The 19,094-nt window shown below is 42.1% G+C and overlaps 1 protein-coding gene and 1 long non-coding RNA gene across 3 annotated transcripts in view; one reads left to right on the forward strand and one right to left on the reverse strand.

The window, feature by feature from the left end:
• The window catches only part of Nfkb1 (nuclear factor kappa B subunit 1), a 125,745-nt gene extending 118,260 nt beyond the window's left edge, over positions 1-7,485 (reverse strand). For both annotated transcript variants that reach the window (XM_045143005.1, XM_045143004.1), the window contains exon 1: positions 7,434-7,485. The gene's annotated coding sequence lies outside the window, so the exon portion shown is untranslated. The remainder of the gene's footprint in view (positions 1-7,433) is intronic.
• LOC123458604 overlaps positions 6,921-19,094 on the forward strand; it is a 76,675-nt gene continuing 64,501 nt past the window's right edge. The window contains exon 1 of the long non-coding RNA XR_006635738.1: positions 6,921-7,126. This is a non-coding gene — a long non-coding RNA (uncharacterized LOC123458604). The remainder of the gene's footprint in view (positions 7,127-19,094) is intronic.

The following is a 19,094-nucleotide window of genomic DNA, read 5'->3' on the forward strand; positions in this document are numbered from 1 at the left end:
GTTCTTAGCCTTCTCTATGTTTCTTCCTTTCTACTTTAAATGTTTCCTGTATGAATGGCCATCTGCATTTCTTCCAACCTTCCATATTATCTTCATTGTGATTTTTCTGTCATAATGTGTACCATATATGCAGCATTCTAGTAGATACAGTTAAAGGGACTTTTCTGCTTTGCCCTCACCCAAATTCCCATATTTAGTTTATGAGAAAGACACTAGAGTCTATGAATAAGTTTTAATGGTCAAACATAACAAGGCCAATCAGAATAAATCCATACTTAACAACCAATGGCCAAAAGAACTTTTCCATATATCAACGAAACATTAGTGTAAAAAATATCCAGAGATAGTCATTTTCTCATTCTAAAAATACTTGTTTTAGAAGGTGTATTTTCTAAGACAATTAAGTAAATTAAGTAAATTATTTTTACTATTTAAATGAATTGCAGGTTTGGACAGAGAACCAATGAATAAGTTCATAGACAGATTAGGGAGACAGTCATCACTTTTAAGTTTTCTTCTTTCCATGCTTGATGTATGTGAGAATGGAGATAAGTGAGGGTGGGTGTGCTCTGGAATATGACATAATGCTTAGTTCAAGTCACAAGATGCATCCTAAAGGTCATAATTTTGGAACTATGTTGCTATTTTAATAAAATTCATCTGATATGTTTTCTTTCATATTAAACTCTTTAGAGGTATGCTAAATGTTATGTAGGTCTTATCTTTCTTCAGTTCAAGTTTACAAAAAGGAAGTTTATCATAGAAACCCTAATGAGTTTTATTCATCTAAAAGGTTTACAGTGAATATGAAATTTACAGGAAAATGGATAGATCTGGAGAGAATCATATAAAGTGAAGTGACTCAAATTCACTCAGAAAGACCAAAGCCAGTGTCCCGGATGGTCTAGTGGTTAGGATTCAGTGCTTTCAGAAAAACCAACACCTCACGCTCTAAGATGCAGGTCTTATCTTGTAGTATCTATAAATATACATAAATAATGGGACAAAAGTGGATAAAACCTATAAAGACAGAACCATAATCAAAAGTGAATATAGAGCTGAGGAGATGGCTTAGTGGTTAAGGCACTTGCCTGCAAAACCTAATGACACTGGTTTGATTTCCCCATAGCCATGTAAAGCCAGATGCACAAGGTGGCACATGCATCTGGAGTTTGCAGTGACTAGAGGCCCTGACACATTTATATTCATTTTTTCTCTCTCTTCTTGCAAATAAATAAAAATATTAGAAGAGATGAGCTGGAAGATGCAGCATGCAAACAGAAGAAAGGAAAATTCAGGGGGGAGGGGAGCTGGGAGAAGAGGTAGAGAGGAATAAGATGAGGACAGGAATCAAGAAAAACAAACAGCATTTGGAAATATCAAAAATAAGGTTTACATTAAAGACAAATCCAATATGAAATGCATGAACATTCCTTTCCTTTTTCTAAATTTCTAAAATTGTGTGTGTGTGTGTGTGTGTGTGTGTGTGTGTGTGTGTGTGTGTCAGGGCTTTTTGTCATTGCAAATGAATATCAGATACTTGTGCCCCTTTGTACCCCCAGCTTACATGGGTGGCTTGGGAACTGAACCCAGGTCTGCAGGTTTTGAAAGTGCTAAGCCACCTCTGGAGCCACCCAGTCCATCCATTTTTGACCAGAACAGTAAGGATTAGGTCTAATTATAGCTCTGCTTGCTCTGTGTATGTCCAGAAGCTGTATGCTGAACCTACCATGGGATGGACCCCAGTTATGACACAGGGAAGCCACAGGAACTGTGCTTGGATTACTGTATTATTTTAACTGACAAACTCTCTTGCTTTTCACTAGAACACTTCAGCAGTGACATCGCTATAGTGTGCTGCATGCATATGAAAACATTTGATTTTTTTCTCAGTTTGTTTGCAACAGCAAAGATTAAATATGAATGCATATACATGCACTAATTTTTCAATTAATATTTAAACCTGAGTGTACATTTATGGGTGGCATAAGGAGAGTCAGGAGCAGAACAAGAATTAAGTATTAGGTGGTCAAGAAGAGGACTGAGTGAGCATTATGTAATAAAATGGTTGTCCTCCCATGAAGACTTGTTTTTGGGTTCCCTGACCCCAGGATGGGGAGGGATGTAAATTTGCTCCTTTCAAATGTGGGTATCATCTTTGTTTCATAAATGGGGTCATAACAATAAGTGGACACAGGGCTGGAGAGGTGGCTTAGCGGTTAAGCGCTTGCCTGTGAAGCCTAAGGACCCCGGTTCGAGGCTCTGTTCCCCAGGTCCCACGTTAGCCAGATGCACAAGGGGGCGCACGCGTCTGGAGTTCGTTTGCAGAGGCTGGAAGCCCTGGCGCGCCCATTCTCTCTCTCTCTCCCTCTATCTGTCTTTCTCTCTGTGTCTGTCACTCTCAAAAAAAAAAAAAAAGTTGAAAAAAAATAAGTGGACACAAAATTCAAAGTCAATGTTTTGAAAATATTGCAACTGAGAAATGATGAACAGACCTTGCTGTGATAAATTTCAATTCTTAACGTGTTGTAAAATCATTACAGACGAAAGTGGGGAGTATAGCAAGCTCTGCTAGTTGTTGTTCTGGAATTTTCCAATCTAGTAACTTTGAGCAATCACAGATTTATGAGTGACAAGTATTTACTTCTGGAGGTCATATTTTGTTTGTACCTTTTAGTTGATGAATTAGATGGGTGTTAACAAACTTTGTTTTAGAAAGCAGTACTTGTAGCATTGTTTCCTTCTGGGGAGATACCAGTATTGAAATTACACTTTTAATGGAGTTTAGAGAAGTTCTAATCTAGTGAGAAAGTTACATTTTTTACCTGTGCATGACATTTATTATTTCAGCTACTTTATTACTTTTCTTGGACACTGTCTCTAAAACTTTGTAACTAAAAGATACTTTTCCAATTCATAAATCCTGTTTCAGAATGAAATACTTCCCTTTTGAAAAGAAGCAGGTAGTTATTAATTTACCTGTTCTAATAAAATATGTGTGCTTTAAACAGTAATATTATACCCAGGAAGCAAGAACTAGGTTTCTTTCCCACCAAAGGAAAAGAGGCAAAATAGTGTAATTTTTGTTGGCTACAGAAAAGATTGTTCATTTAAAAATTAAAATAAAACAATTTAATGTTATTTATTTATTCAGTATGTATAATTTACTATGTGTCAATAAGAACAATAGGTAAACATTCAATTTCTTTGCCGCATATTCAAACATTCAATTGCTTTGCCCTAGTTTTATCTGGACATACAGGATTGCATTCAGACTTTCTTCCTTTTCTACTTTTTTTTTTTTTTGGTTATTTTTATTTATTTATTTGAGAGCAACAGACAGAGAGAGAAAGAGGCAGAGAGAGAGAGAGAGAGGGAAAGAATGGGTATGCCAGAGCTTCCAGCCATTGCAAATGAACTCCAGACACATGAGCCCCCTGTGCATCTGGCTTACGTGGGTCCTGGGGAATCAAGTCTCGAATTGGGGTCCTTAGGCTTCACAGGCAAGTGCTTAACCATTAAGCCATCTCTCCAGCCCTCTACTTCATGTTTAAATAACTTTAGGCTCTTCTAAAGATAAAGTCTTCAGATTACTTATGTTCTTCTTGAAAATTTACTTTTTTTTTTACAGTTAAAGAAATAAGATTATAGATGATTTAAATCTGTTTTAAGTATGGTTCAGAACAAAAGATGGTTATAAGGGTTTGAGTATAATGGTAATAGAGATAAAAAGTCAGAAGCCAATTTACAAAGAATAATTATGCCATATATATCATTCTTCCAATTTTAGAAATAGGCAACAAACTAAAACTGATGAAATTTTCATTACTGGCAATTAAGTCTGTGTTTGTCTCTACACAAAACATAAGGATTTGATAAACTGGTTTTCTTCTCATAATTAAAAATGCATTGTTTATGACTACTACGCTAACAAATTTTATATCCATATCTCTACTCTTGAGAGGTCTATACTCTTTAACTCATCATTATATATTGCTTTTGATGAATGAAACCGTCAGGCTTTCAATTCTTTGTGCTAAAGCAACAGTCTTAACTTGTTTTCTAAAGTATTGACTGATTCATCATCTGAAAATCTGAATGATATCATGTGAATTTGTACCCAGAAATATCCTCTGTACAGTACACTGAAGACAGTATCATCAATCTATCATCATGAACAGCATGTTATGTTACCCATCCTTCCCAGCTTTCTTTCCTTCCCTTCCTTCCTCCCTCCCCTCTCACCTGTCCTCCTCCCATCTACTATATACTCATTACAGACACAGTACAAAGACGAGAACTGTTAACTCTATCAAATTATGTGGTTTTAAACGCCCTTTCCCTGAAAGGCCTCACAGTATTATACCACAACGTCCAAACATTCCTCCCTGAGACTGAATGCCTGCAATTCTCTAACACTCTGAAGTCGCCCCAATTGTGACAGAATGAGTTCACATGGATATATGGCAATTCTCCTAGTCACCCACCTGCTCGCTTCTAAGAACACCACAACTAGGTCAGGGTTTATGAGAGATTCAGAGGCAAATCAGAAATAACTCCCAGAAAGCACAGCAGACTGCCCAGTGTTGCCAGTGAGCTCCAATGAGACAGAAGTGCAGGCACAGGAGCAGGACATGTCCAGTCCTCCAGCACTGGAGCTCCAGTCCCTTCTCCTGCCTCTTGTCTTCTAACACAAACAGCCACACAACCTCTCAGAATTCAAACTATCAACAGAAAGCCAGTAAGCCAAGCACACAAAAACCCTTCCTCCTAAAAGACAATTTAATGAGAAAATTTGCAGTGATATTGATGACTGTTCAATCTGTTATACAGAATAGTGATCTGGTATTTACTCCACTGGTCAAACTATTTGCATTCTAGGCTTCCTAATTCCATCATCTTTGTACCTAGAACAGGACGTCCACTAAGTTCTGGAGACAAACAAAAAGTGACATTTTGAACACCATTATTCAAAATCCAAATGGCAGGGCTGGGGTGAAGCCTCATGGTCCCTGGGTTTGAACCCCAGCAGACCCCCACCCAAATAACAATAACAACCTAGAAACAATGATGTATCTTACTGTTTAAAATGCCAAGTATTCCTTTCCCAGGTTTAAGGTAACTGAAGGTATGAAGTAACCCCTTTCCCAAGAAGCCAGAACCACTATCTCCTGTGGGGGAGGATACCTTTCCTAGAGCCCTCACCTGCCCTGATGGGGAATACCTCTCATAAATTAGGTAAACTAAGGGCTTGGTGATTGAGTGATATTCCAAGATCCCCATAGCTGCCAATCCCTTATCGAGATCTCCTATCTACAACAATGAGCAATCCCTGAAAGTCAACTACTAGTTACTTCATCAGTTATCTGGAAGTCTAAAAGGAGTGCAAACAGCCTGCAGAAACACTAGTTTCTCAAGCTAGCTTCAATTTGTTTTAAGAAAGAATGACAAGAAAAGAAAAAGTTTGCAAGATGGTCACTGAATGTTCAATTCTACCTCTTTCAAATTGGCTGAGCTATAAGCCACTGCAACTCAGTCATCAGAGATGAGCTAGTTTTAGATGCAGAAGCAAAAAAGGAAGTGCAAAGATCAGAGCAGGGCGTACACAGGAGAGGGACTAATTTTTTATGTATGTTCCAGTATTTACTACCTGGATTTGAAAAACAGGGTCACTGAGTCAGTTCAAGAGATCGCCATTTGCAGAACATGAAGTAACATTGAAATTTCAAGATAAAGACAACAGGTTGTCAAATCACCGCTGTCTTTCATAGGGTTACACTACTTTCTTTTAAAAGTCTGTCTGGTTTTGAAGTGGTTTACTTTTCTCAGCAAGCAGGATTTTAGTCCTGGCATTAAACCTACATAGAATGAGTCTTGTTTTGTGTTCAAGTTTGTTCAGAAGGTTGAACTAAGAAGACATTTTGTCTAAACCAGCAAGGGAGGGCACACACGATTTGCAGGCATATCAATAGCTGGAGGAGAGTTCTTGTTTCTCTCACTACATATGCTGTTTTAATTTTAGCAATTTAATTAAATGACCAACGTCAAATGCTGTAGGAAACAAATATTTTCCTCTTGCCATTCTTCTCAAATTCAAGTTAAAAAGTATTTTGCTTTAAATTATTTACATAAGTTTTAGTGCATCAAACAGACAGCAGAAGATTCAGCTCTAGAAAGCACAATACTGAAATCAGAGGGAAAACATACTTCAGTTCAGGGCTTCACTTTAATCAAGCTTCCCTTTTAAAGCTTTGACAAATGAGGATGCATTTTAAATAGCTCAAGAATATTCAGTTGAGGAATTCTAGAAAGTCAACTGACCATCTCTGATTCCAAGCTTTAGTATTTACCAAGCCATCGGTTTGCACAAGAGTATATGACGCCAAGGCTATTCAAATGCTAAATACCATAACCATTTCTAAGCTGTGAGCTCTATAACAAAATATTTGAGTTAAATATAAATAAATAGATGATAAAGTGCAATGTTAAGCTCTACTTTTTAAAGTCTCTTAAAAAAAGTCTTAAATCTTGATGATTAAATCCACTATTATTATGTCCCATTGGAGTTTTAGAACAGACCAGTAAATCAGAGCCAACATCTCCATTGGTGTTCATTTCAAAAGACTGTAAGAAAACTACGTAGGAGAGGCTTTACCTCTATCATTATTTTTGCTTTAGAGGTCATGCACAAATGTACCCTGCCATCATCCCAGAGTTTTATGTATCAAGAGTCTACGAGGTCGAGGTAGGTAATTTCTCTTTTCTCTTAAATGTCAGGCAGAAGGATTAGTATTACGCCCTCTTCATTTTTTGAAAGTCAATGCGCAGATCTTCTAGCAGGTGAATGCTTTATCGTGTGTGTGTGTGTGTGTGTGTGTGTGTGTGTATGCGTGTGTGTGCGTGCAAGAGAAGGGGGTCTTTCACAGGTCAGAAAGGGGGACAAGGCTCTCCTCCTGAATTCTGGGGAGCTAGGAATGGCTTTCCCAGCCCAGAGGACCGGCCAGCTCTTCAGCTTTCAGTTCATGGACCGTCCTCAGGTGAAATCTGGTCCTGCACTGCACCAAACACCTTCCCCCATCCGCTGCAGCGGCCCTCCACCTCCCCGTCCGCTCCCAGCAGAGACGAGGTAGGGATTTTTTAAAAGTTTGCAAGAGTTCCCCTCAGCTTCCCATGCCCGCCCGCAGAGGCTCCTCGAGCCAGGCCGGCTCCGGGGAGGCCTCGGCGGCGCTCAGGCCGGCCATCCCCTGCCCAAGTCCGGACGTGTCGCCAAACCCATGCGTCCCTCCTCCACGGTCAACCTCCACCCTGCCACGGGCTTGCCCAGCGGGTAGCTCCCGCCCCCGGGAAGTCCGCGGGGGCTGCGGAAGGGACGCGGGCTGCCGGGGTGGCGACCCGGGGGCCCCCACGGCACCCCGCTCCCCGAGATGGCTTACCCCGGGCGGCGGCGGGGCGGCGCTCGGCCTCCGTGCGCCTGCGGGCTGTCGCTCGGGGCGTCGCGGGCCGGGGCAGGAAGCGGCCGGGCGGGTCGGGTCGGGCCGGGCTGCACTCAGCGGCGCGCCATGTCCGCGGCACTGCACGGCACGGAGCGGGGCGCGGGCGGGCGGAGGAGCGCGGCGGGCGGCCTGGGGCCTGGGCCGCGGCGGCGGCGGGAGCCGGGGCCGGAGCCCGCGGAGGCAGGCCGAGGGCGGCGGCGGGGGAGGCCGCACCGACGGGCCGGCACGGGAAGCTGTCAGCGCGCTGCCTGCCGGGCCGTGCCGCGCCGCGCCGGTGGCGAAACCTCCTCTTCCTGCCCGGGCGCGCGGCGCTACTTCTCTCTCTCTTTCTCTCTCGCTCACTCTCTCACTTCCTGGCTGGAAATTCCCACTGACGTCGAGACAAGACAGACGGACGGACGGACACCGGCGCGCGCGCAGCGGGGGCGGGAGGTGGGGTCGCCGGCGGGGGTGGGGGAAGCCCGCGCTCCGGGGGCGCCGGCCTGGGGTGGGGTGCGGGCCCCCGGGGACGCCGGCTGCGCGGGGAGGGGCGCGGGCGAGGGGACCCGCGGCTCCCGCGAAGCCCCAGCCCCGCGCGGGGGGATCCTCTCCTCCCCACCCCGAGACGCCTGCCGGGCACGAGTGGGCAGGAGCGGTCCCGAGGCCCCCAGGGCAGAGCTGCGTCCAAACGTGCCAGGCACGCAGATCTCGCCCGCAGATCCCCTGCCTGCCGGTGGCTCTCATGGACGCTCAGATCGCCTCGCGGGGTGAACTGGGATTTCGGAATATTATAACTGACTGCTCTCCAGTGTAGTATTGAACTTAGCACTGGTGTTCGGGGTAGTTGACTCTACAGGACTTCACCAGGCCCTGAGATCATTGATGTTAGAGCGATGGTTTGGGTTCAGAACTCACAAAGCATCTAGCCACAGGGAGGTCCCAGGTGGTTAGTGCCCACAGCCAGGCTGGCCCCGGTGTCAGGCACAGTCTGGGGATATTCCCCAAATATGTTTTAGGCTGAAATATTTTACAGCTCACTATGGAAGTCAAGTGTGAACTTAACTTTGACATGCCTGGAGTCAGGTAGATTGCCCTCCCTATGTTGGCCTGCCTTGCTTGGCGGCGCCACTTCCTGTTCGCCTGCCCATGAAGTTCTGAGGACCTTCTTGGTGCAGTGTCCATAAAAGAGACAAGAAATTTCACTGGGTGTTGGGGAGCATTTCTGTGACCTTCAGAACCCAATCTACCTTCATTTCATCCCGAAGACTGCTCAGACACCTAGAATTCAGAGGCTTCATACAAATAGATGGCAAGGATTTTTTAAAAAAATGTTTTATTAGGCGGGGCATGGCGGCACATGCCTTTAATCCCAGCACTCTAGAGGCAGAGGTAAGAGGATTGCTATGAGTTCAAGGCTACCCTGAAATTACAGAGTGAATTCCAGGTCAGCCTGGACTAGAGTGAAACCCCACCTCAAAAAAACCAAAACCCGAACAAAACAAAACATCATCATCATCAACAACAACAACGACAACAAAAAAACAAAACTCTATTAGGGCTGGAGGGATGGCTTAGCGGTTAAGGCATTTGTCTGCAAAGCCAAAAGACCCAGCCAGATTTGATTCTTCAGGACCCATGTTAGCCAGATGCATAAGGTGGTGCATGTATGTGTCTGGAGTTCGTCTTCAGTGGCTGGAGGCTCTGGCACACCTGTTCTCTCTCTCTCCCTCCTTTCTCTGTCAAATAAATAAATAAAAATAAAATATTAAAAATACTCTATTATTACTCATGAGACATTAGAAGTCGTGCCCCTATTATATTTTAGTAGATTATTGTATAGCTTATAAGATAATTTTTGCTGTTGGTAATAATAAAATGTAATAATAATTACAGTAATAATAAAATGGCAACTGTTAGAGTCTTTGCCTACATTGGCTACATTCTGGTGTAACAGCCCCATTGTGAAGGTGTATACATAGGATTGTCCCAAGAGTAGAGCCAGTGTGAAGTGTTTTGGGAACAAAAGTTGAAGACTGGGGCTGCAGTGATAGCTTAGCGGTTAAGGCTAAAGACCCAGGTTCAACTCTCCAGGACCCAAGTAAGCCAGATACACATGGTGGTGCATGCATCTGGAGTTTGTTTGTACTGGCTAGAGGCCCTGATTTGCCCATTCTCTCTATCTGCCTCTTTTTATCTATCAAATAAATAAATAAAATATTTTTTAAGTTGAAGACTGTTAAGAAAAAGTATAAAATTAAACTGGGCGTGGTGATTCACGCCTTTAATCCCAGCAGTTGGAAGGCAGAGGTAGGAGGATCACCATGAGTTCAAGGCCACCCTGAGACTAGAGTGAGACCCTATCTCAAAAAACCAAAAAAAAAAAAAAAAAAAAAAGAAAGAAAAGTAAATTTCAAATTCTAAATGGTCCCTGGAATGCAGTTTGAAAGTAGAAGGTGGGGGCTGGAGAGAGAGCTCAGTGGTTAATGGTGCTTGCTTTTGCAAAGCCTGACAGCCTAGGTCCAGTTGTACCTACACAAAGCCAGAAGCACGTGTCTGGAATTCATTTGCTGTGGCAAGAGGCCCTGACATGCCCGTACTCACTCACTCTTTTTGTGTCTTTCTAATAAGCAAAACTATTTTTAAAAAAAGAGAGAGTGAAAGGTGGGGTGAGAAGCAGGCCTATTAATTTCCTAAGTCTGTGGTAATTGCCACAACTTGGAAGCCATAAATAGCAGGTACTGGGCCGGAGAGATGGCTTAGCAGTTAAGGGCTTGCCTGTGAAGCCTAAGGACCCCGGTTTGATGCTGGATTCCCCAGGACCCACATTAGCCAGATGCACAAGGGGGCGCACGCGTCTGGAGTTCGTTTGCAGTGGCTGGAAGCCCTGGCGAGCCCATTCCCCCCCCCCCCCCGCCCCCGCCTCTCTCTGTCACTCTCAAATAAATAAAAATAAACAAACAAACAAAAAATACAAAAAAAAAAAAATAGCAGGGATTGGGCTGGAGAGATTGCTCAGTGATTAAAGGGGCTCACTTGCAAAGCCCAACTGCCCAGATTAGGTTCCTGGGTACCTCTGTAAAGCCAGATGCACAAAGTGGCAAATCCATCTGGAGTTCTTTTGCAAGGGCTAAAGGCCCTGGTGCACCCATACTATCTCTCCTCTGTCTTTCTCACAAATAAATAAAAATATTTTTAGTTGGCTGTGGTGGCACACGTCTTTAATCCCACCACTTGGGAGGCAGAGGTAGGAGGATCACTGTGAGTTCGAGGCCACCCTGAGACTGCATAGTGAATTCCAGATCAGCCTGGGCTAGAGTGAGACCCTACCTCACCCCCCCCCAAAAAGTATACACACACACACATATATATATATTATCAGGGATATATTCTGTCATGGTTTTGAGCTTAGATATCTGAAATTAAGGTTCCACCAGCAAGGCCATACTCCTAAACGCTCTAGGAGAGAATCCTTTGTCTGTTGTCTCTTCCCAGCTTCTGGTGGCTGTGGCAGTCCTCCAATTCCTTGGCTGGGGTACATCATTCCAGCCTATGCCTCCTATTTCTATAGCCCTCTTCCTCTTGCCAGGTTATCCTTTCCCTTCTTATTAAAAAACTAGCAATATCTGCAGCACCATTCTTTTTGGTCAGGATTGCTTTGGATATCTAGGCTCTTTTGTGCTTCTATATGAATTTCATAAATATTTTTTTCTACTTCTCTGAAGAATGGTGCTTGAGTGTCGATTGGGATTGCACTGAATCTGCAGACTGCTTTTGGTAGCAAGGCCATTTCACAATATTAATTTTTCTAATCCATGAGTAAGGACAATCCATCTTCTGGTGTTTTCCTCAATTTCTTTCTTTAGTGTTTATAAGTTTTCATTGTAGAGATCTTTCACTTCCTTCATTACATTTATTCCAAGATAGTTTTTTTTGAGGCTGTGGTACATAAAACTGTTTTCTTTGATTTTTTTTTTCTCAGTATGTTTGTCATTGGTATATATAGAAAGGCTACTGATGTAATGTAATTGTGTATCTTGCCACTTTGCCAAAAGTGTTTGTCAACTATAAGAGTTTTCTGGTAGAGTTTTAAAAGTTTCTTGTATATAGACCCATACCCATTGTAAATAATGATACTTTCTCTTTTTCCTATTTGTATCCCTTTTATTTCCCTCTCTTGTTTTACTGCTCTAGCTGAGACTTGAAGCATCACTATCAGCTTAGCCCTATATGGGATATGTATTTCACCTTCTCCAAGGCCCAGGGAATATTACACAAGAGTGGTGGAAAGAATTTGAGAACTGGAGGATGGGAAGAAGTGCTGTGGAGTGCTGTCTTTTGGACATGAAGTAGCTGTTCATTCATGGACTCACAACAGCTGTGGTTTCCTGCATGAGACTGACCCTGTCAAAAAGTCATAATGGATCAGGGGGGAGCACATGACACCTTACTCCTCCCAGAGGAGATACTGTCAATTGATGATTGCGGGGAGGGGCAGTCATGTTCAGTGGTACAGCCACTGGTAGGTTGCCCACTTTCCAGTAGAACTTCCCACCCATACTCATTCAAGTGACCCCAATTTAACTCAAGAACTCACAAAAAAGGACACGCTGGAATAGGGTTAATTGGGAAGAAAGGCTGTAGTGGGAGTGGGAGGTGGGGTGAATATGCTCAAAATGCATTATATACATGTAGGAACTTAGCAAAAATGAGAAACTGGTCATTGGATTAAAGCCCACTCTGAGTACAGTATGAGCACCTTCTAACCTGGTTATATCTGCGATGGTATTTTTTTCCAAATAAGATCATGTTTATAAGTGTCTTTGGTTAGGCCTTGAACACATCCTGGTTTTTTTTTTTTTAAATTTTATTTATTTATTTATTTGAGAGCGACAGACACAGAGAGAAAGACAGATAGAGGGAGAGAGAGAGAATGGGCGCGCCAGGGCTTCCAGCCTCTGCAAACGAACTCCAGACGCGTGCGCCCCCTTGTGCATCTGGCTAAGGTGGGACCTGGGGAACCGAGCCTCGAACCGGGGTCCTTAGGCTTCACAGGCAAGCGCTTAACCGCTAAGCCATCTCTCCAGCCCTGAACACATCCTTTTTGAGGTTTCAATTCATTGTAGTGAAACAGGCAAAACTATAAAAGCCTCTTATTTTCTCATTTTCCAGGGATGTTTCTGACAAATTCATCCTTTCTAAGTTGTCAAAAGGTATTTGTCATTAGTAGGCCATAATGAAGAGATTAATGCTTAAATGTGGAAATTCAGTCTAAGTGTTGTGGAGAAGGCATTGTGTTCTGTTTGTCACTCAGTCTCTGGAATCACGTGAACTTGCCCTCTCAGGAAGCTTTGTGTTAGGAATGGTGTGTAGAGAATTCTGTACAATGTGTACATTGACAATGAGATGTCACACAGCGTGGGAAGGGGAGTCACAACTGCAGGTTCACAGCGTGAGCCTTACAAGCTCTAAGACTGACCTGTATTTCTGCAAAGGACTCAGCTTACTTCAGGTCTTGGCTCACCTCCACATGCTGAGAAATAAACGAGTCACAGATCGTAGCTGTAGATGCCAAGAACAAACGGAGAGTTTTTGCTTGACTTGAAGTCAGACTTGAGTTGGAGTCTTGGCTTTGTCTCAAATTTTCACTGCAACTTTTGCCAGGTAACAGTTTCTCTGAGCTCCAGCTTCTTTACCTGTACAGTAAGCACACAATTATAGATCACACACTGTGTGACAGCATGCTGTAATCTTCCTTCACCTGTACAATAAGCACATAATTATAGGTTACACCCTGTTTGATAGCATGTTGTAATGTTTTGCACCATACATGCATGTATGTGTTACAACCTGTATGTTGTATTACATATATATAGAATAACAGCCTACATGTTGCATCAAAGTCACCCTAACTCTCAGTTCTATAAACTAAAGGCAGTTAGAGCATATAAAAGGCTTGGGCAAATGTAAATGTATGGAATGAATTATTTCCCTCTTAGGCTCAAGGCATGTAAATGATTGCACTGTTGACACTCATCAGGAAATATTTTCCCCTACTGATAGCAGAGTGTTTCATTTCATCTCCAAGATCTTGCTTGCTATATTTTGTCTCTGGTTTGTAGCTAGCAGGCATCACTGAGCCAAAGCTCAAAAAGCCCTGGCAGTGGTTTAAAAAGAGAAAGAAGACATACTCTCTATTCCTTACACAAAACTGAGAAGAATGACCCCTATCTAATAGTACAAAAGTGATTTGTACAGTATATTTTATCACTGAGGGAACCTCACAAAAGGTCACCAAAGTACCTTCTTCATCCAAAGAATCCAGAATATTATTCCCTTGCCAGGGAAGACATGTGGAAATGGAGATACCAATGAACTTGAAACGGGAATGTCACTGATCTTCTAAATACTTGTATCTCTTCTGTCAGTTTAAATGAATATTTATACACTAATGTTATTGTCTTTAAAGAGTTCACAAAACCCAAAGGAGTGTGAAACTGTATGAGGCAGAGTATAGTAAGTGCTTCTGTAGAGCTCTAATTAACTGTTGAGAAGAGATATCATAGTGCTAGAGAGACTGCCTAGTATTTAAGCCCTTAGGCTCTGAAATCCAGTGCCACTGTCAAATCTGAATTCAGTGCCTGATTACAGCCTAATGCCTTGAGTCACTGTGTGACCCCAATTAAACTATCTAACCCTTCCAGGCTTCCTTTTATTCATCTAGAAGGTGAAATGCTGATAATGTCCACCTCCTGGAGCACATGCATGAAGTGCTTATGAATGCACCAGATTCATATATATTCATTAGTATTAATACTAAAACTTAGTGAAGCAGCTAACATTTCATGGATGTTGGGGAAAAATGATAGCAAACAGGAGAAAAAAACAGATGGACTGTTGGAGTAAAGCTTAAAAACATGAACTTTGAATTCAACGCACAGTTTGTAACAGTTTTATAGCTCATAAAATGCATTCCATAAACAATAAAGAAATGCTGGGCTCAGCGTGGTGGCATACACCTTTAATCCCAGCACTCGGGAGACATAGGTAGGATGATCGCTGTGAACTCAAGGCCTGCCTGAGACTACATAGTGACTTCCAGGACAGCCTGGGCTAGTGTGAGACCCTACCTCAAAAAAATAAAGTAAAGAAAAGCTTTAAAAAGTTATATTCTTTTATTTAATAATAAATACCTAGGAGCAGTTTGGTGGCGGAAAAAAATTCTTAACATGCAAGATGTCACAGGTTCAATCCTCAGCACTTCAATCACTTCAATTATATAATACAGTGAGCGCTTATGCAATCAGTGGAGAGGTAGAGAGGCCCGTGCAGGCTCATTCTGTGGCAACTTCATCCTGCCTGAGACTGTAGGAGACTATGACACATAGAATGGAGATCTTTAAACAGTTTCCTCAGTTACCCAGTGAAGATGCCAATCAGTGATCTCAAAGACTTTTGGTCATCTGGCTGGCTGGGACCTCTGATTTTATCTTCTACCATGGTACTGGTTGTTTGCTGTGTTCCAGGAGGGTCTCCCTGATGCTCATGGAACACTCCAAACCAGCCCCTTCTTCCACCTCCTTGAAGTTGGCCATATGCTGCTTTCTGTGATCGGTGCCCATTCCTTCACTTCTTTGCTTCTTTCCTGTCTTTGCTTAAATGTCATCTATAATGTAGTAGTCCTTTCTAAATCTAGAATAGAAGTTCAAGTATATCCCATTTGGTGACATTGTCAATTTACATACCTCAATAAAATAGTGCTCTCTGGCCATATTCAATGAGCAAATCTTGTATTTGAGAATTTCCTTTGATATCACTTGGACACAAATATCTACATTTTGTCATATACTCAAATATCCATTTTATTGATTTGTAATTCCAGATGGAGTTACCTTTTCTTTACAAATTCAAGACATCATTCAATTCTCTAGTATCCTTTAAGGAGGGTTTTCTTTTTTGTTTGTTTATTTTTGTAGCATGAAGGGACTGAATCTATGACTCCGTGCATATAGTCAACATGCTTCACTGCCCTAGTCCTCATATCTGTAGGCTTCAGTTTGGGGCATGTGCTTGGCATGCACCAGGCCCTCAGTTTAGTGACCTAGCACCAGCACTGCCCACCTCAGTAAAAGGCAGTCTGGATCACCTTAACTGATGCTCTTCTGATTTTTTAAAATTTTATTTGTGTATGGGGTGGGGCACATGCCATGATGCCCACATGGATATTGTAGGATAACCTCAAGGTGTCTGTCTGTGCTCCACCTTCTTTGAGATAGAATCTATAGCTGCTGTAAATAACTGCCAGATTGTGAAGGAGCATCGGACTAGCTGCTGCAGCTCCTGGCTCTGCCTCCCATTGTTGAAAGCACATTGGGATCACAGGTGCATATGACACTTTGTATCTGGTTTTACATGGGCACTGAGGAATTGAACTCCACTCTGAGGCTCTGAAAGCAAACACCTTTAACTGCTGAGCTATTTCCTCAGTGTATTTCTTTTCATCATAGTTTCCTTGTGATGAATCCAGACATAGTCCACTTTTATATTCCCTATTTAGATTTTGGAAGGAGGGTTTATTTGGCACCCTGGATCTCAAGAGATGATATCACTTAACAATTCTGAGAAAGATTCTAGCCCATTATGGTTTGCAATTATTACCTTTTTCTCATTTTGTTCTAGTCTCTCCTGGAATTTATGCAAGGTATATATTTTACCACTTTGTCTCTGAATATCTCTTGTATAACTAGCTCTTTTCAGGGCACGCTGGGTAGCTTACCGAGATAAGTTTTCTATTATCAACTTACTTTTTAAAATATATGTTATTTATTTATTTGAGAGAGAGGGAGAGATTGAGAGAATGGGAGTGCCAGGGCTCCTAGCCACTGCAAACGAATTCCAGATGCATGCACACCATTGTGCATCTGGCTTATGTGGGTCCTGGAGAATTGAGCCAGGATCCTTTGGCTTTGCAGGCAAACACCTTAACTGCTAAGCCATCTCTACAGCCCTCAACTTACTTTCTTCAATTACATTTAAAATCTGCTTAGTACATTAACTGAGTTATCGATTTTTTTATTGCATTTTTTGAAACATTTGAAAATTCTTTGAAGGATGGGTTGAAATTAAGTACTCCTTAGTACTTTATTCCTCATACCTGTACTCTTGAAACACAACTTTTTTTAAATTGGCTTGTTTTTTTTTTGGTAGGGTCTTGGTCTAGCCCAGGTGGATCTGGAATTCACTAAGTAGTCTCAGGGTCACCTCAAACTCAGCATTCTTCCTACCTAAACCTTCCGAGTGCTGGGATTAAAGGTGTGAGCCACCATGCTCGGTTTCTTTTTCTTTTCTTTTCTTTTTCTTTTGGGGCAAGCCCAACAGACTGGCCTGTGTGTGTGTGTGTGTGCGTGTGTGAGTGTGTGTGTGTGTCTGTGAGAAAGAGAGAAAGAAAATTGGCATGCCAAGGACCTCCTGTCACTGGAATTGAATTCCAGATGTGTGTAGTCCCTTGTGTGCAGTTGCAACCTTGCAGGCTTGTGTCACTTTGGGCATCTTCCTTATGTGGGACCTGGAGAGTTGAACATGATTCGTTAGGCTTTACAGGCAAGTGCCTTAACCACTAAGCCATCTCTCAAACCCACACCTGGTTTCTTAATACAGTACTAACTTAGGAATACTTTAACTTCTTTTCTTGAATCTTTCCTTCATCATATATCATATGTGGGGTTATAAAGTCATAGATGAGAATGTCTTCGCTTTTTACCCAGGGACAAGTGATTTAGCTATACTTTATAATCATCATTTAAGAAATAGATGAATTTCTGATATCCTGCCAGCTAAGCAGTATGTTAATTAAAAAATGTTATTTAGTGCTTATGCTATTTCCATCCATTATTTCATAGTAGTAATTTTAATCAGAAAAGCATGCTGTCAGAAACATAGAGTCATCATATACTTCCCACATGAATTTTAAAGTTCTCGCACTCATTATATATTTAAGTGTTAACCTATTAGATCTTTAATTCTATCTTTTTGAGTGAATTAATTATTTTAAGGAGCTTTTATTTGCCTCTTCCACTAGTTGCATTTCAATGAAACACCTGTGTGAGGAGTTTAACTTTGTTTCCCTCTCTGGCTTGCTGGTACTACTAAGGCAAGGTGTTATTTTCCATTTCCTGATCTGTATACACTGACCTATAATTATAGACCAAGTAGCTAGGGTCTACCCTGCAGTGGCAAACTTATGAGGGGAATTTCTGCTCCTGGGGGCTGGCAGTGAGCCAGCTGGCGACCTGTCAATACTGGCTGAAGTTTTGGAAGCCAGTCTTTCTTCTCACACCTCTCCTTGGGAGCAAGTGAGGACTCGTGCCTGATTTCCAGGGGTGAAACGACAGTTTTTGGGCTGTACTCCCTTTCATATTACCTACCAACACTGCATGAGGCCAGCCTTTACAAGAATACCCCACAGGCATGCAGGGCTCCTTCTTAGGGGTAATTTTCCTTGGGAACTTTGACATTCAACTAAAATGCTTTTGCTCACCACATCTAGTGTGTGTGGCTATGAAGTCACAGGTGAGAATTTCTCCTGGGTCTCCCCAGGGACAAAGACTAGATGGGCAATTTCTCAGCTATTATAATCTCTACTTTGGGAAATAGAGGAATTCCTGATATCAGATATCAAGCCAGCTAAACAAAGCTAACTAAGCTAGCTAAGATTACCAGACGGTTCACCATCAACCCACAGGAGGGACGCTTTCCCCTGGTAGGTTTTCTACTATATAGTAGACACCAACTGCTTCATTTTAAAGCATTCACCTAAAGATGCTCTAGACTCCCCAAAACAGAGAGAAGTAAGAGTTTTCTTTCAGAGTCACTTGATCCTATAACCATAGTGTTCCCAGGTCCCTGCTCACCTAGGTCAGTGTTTTTCTGATTTGTAGAAGTTGTTGAGAGGGGACTGGGAGGGAAGGTTGGTGAACTCAGTTTCCCATGTTTTCACAATGTACTTTGAGTCTCATGTTTATTCTTCTGACAAGGAAGTTCTGCCTCATCTGAAGGGCATGAATGAAAAGTGCTAGTTTAGTGGATTGCTAAGAGAAAATAAGAACCCTGTTACAAAATGGAGGAAAGGATAGGGAAGAATATAAACAGCTAATGTTTTCTATAGTATAGCACATATCATACATTATTGGAAAATCATAGACATATATCAATTTTATCTGTATAGACATATCCACTGTTTCATTGCGTTGCATTTTTTTAGTGCAGAAATTCTTTATTATTATTATTTTTATTAACAACTTCCATGATTGTATGGTAATTCCTTCCCTTTCCTCACTTTCCCCTTTGAAACTTTACTCTCCATCATATCCCCTCCTCCTCTCAATCAGTTTCTCTTTTATTTTGATATCATGATTTTTTTCTCCCTATCATGATGGTCTTGGGTAGGTAGTATCAGGCACTGCAAGGTCATGGATAGCCAGGCCATTTTGTGTCTGGGGGGAGCACGTTGTAAGGAGTCCTAACCTTCCTTTGGCTCTTACATTCTTTCTACCACCTCTTCCGTGATAGCGTTGCATTTTTAATAAGTGATTTAAACACAAAGTTCTATTCTGGTGGCATGTTAAA

This window comes from Jaculus jaculus, chromosome 2 (assembly GCF_020740685.1).
Source record: "Jaculus jaculus isolate mJacJac1 chromosome 2, mJacJac1.mat.Y.cur, whole genome shotgun sequence".
Taxonomy (NCBI): domain Eukaryota; kingdom Metazoa; phylum Chordata; class Mammalia; order Rodentia; family Dipodidae; genus Jaculus; species Jaculus jaculus.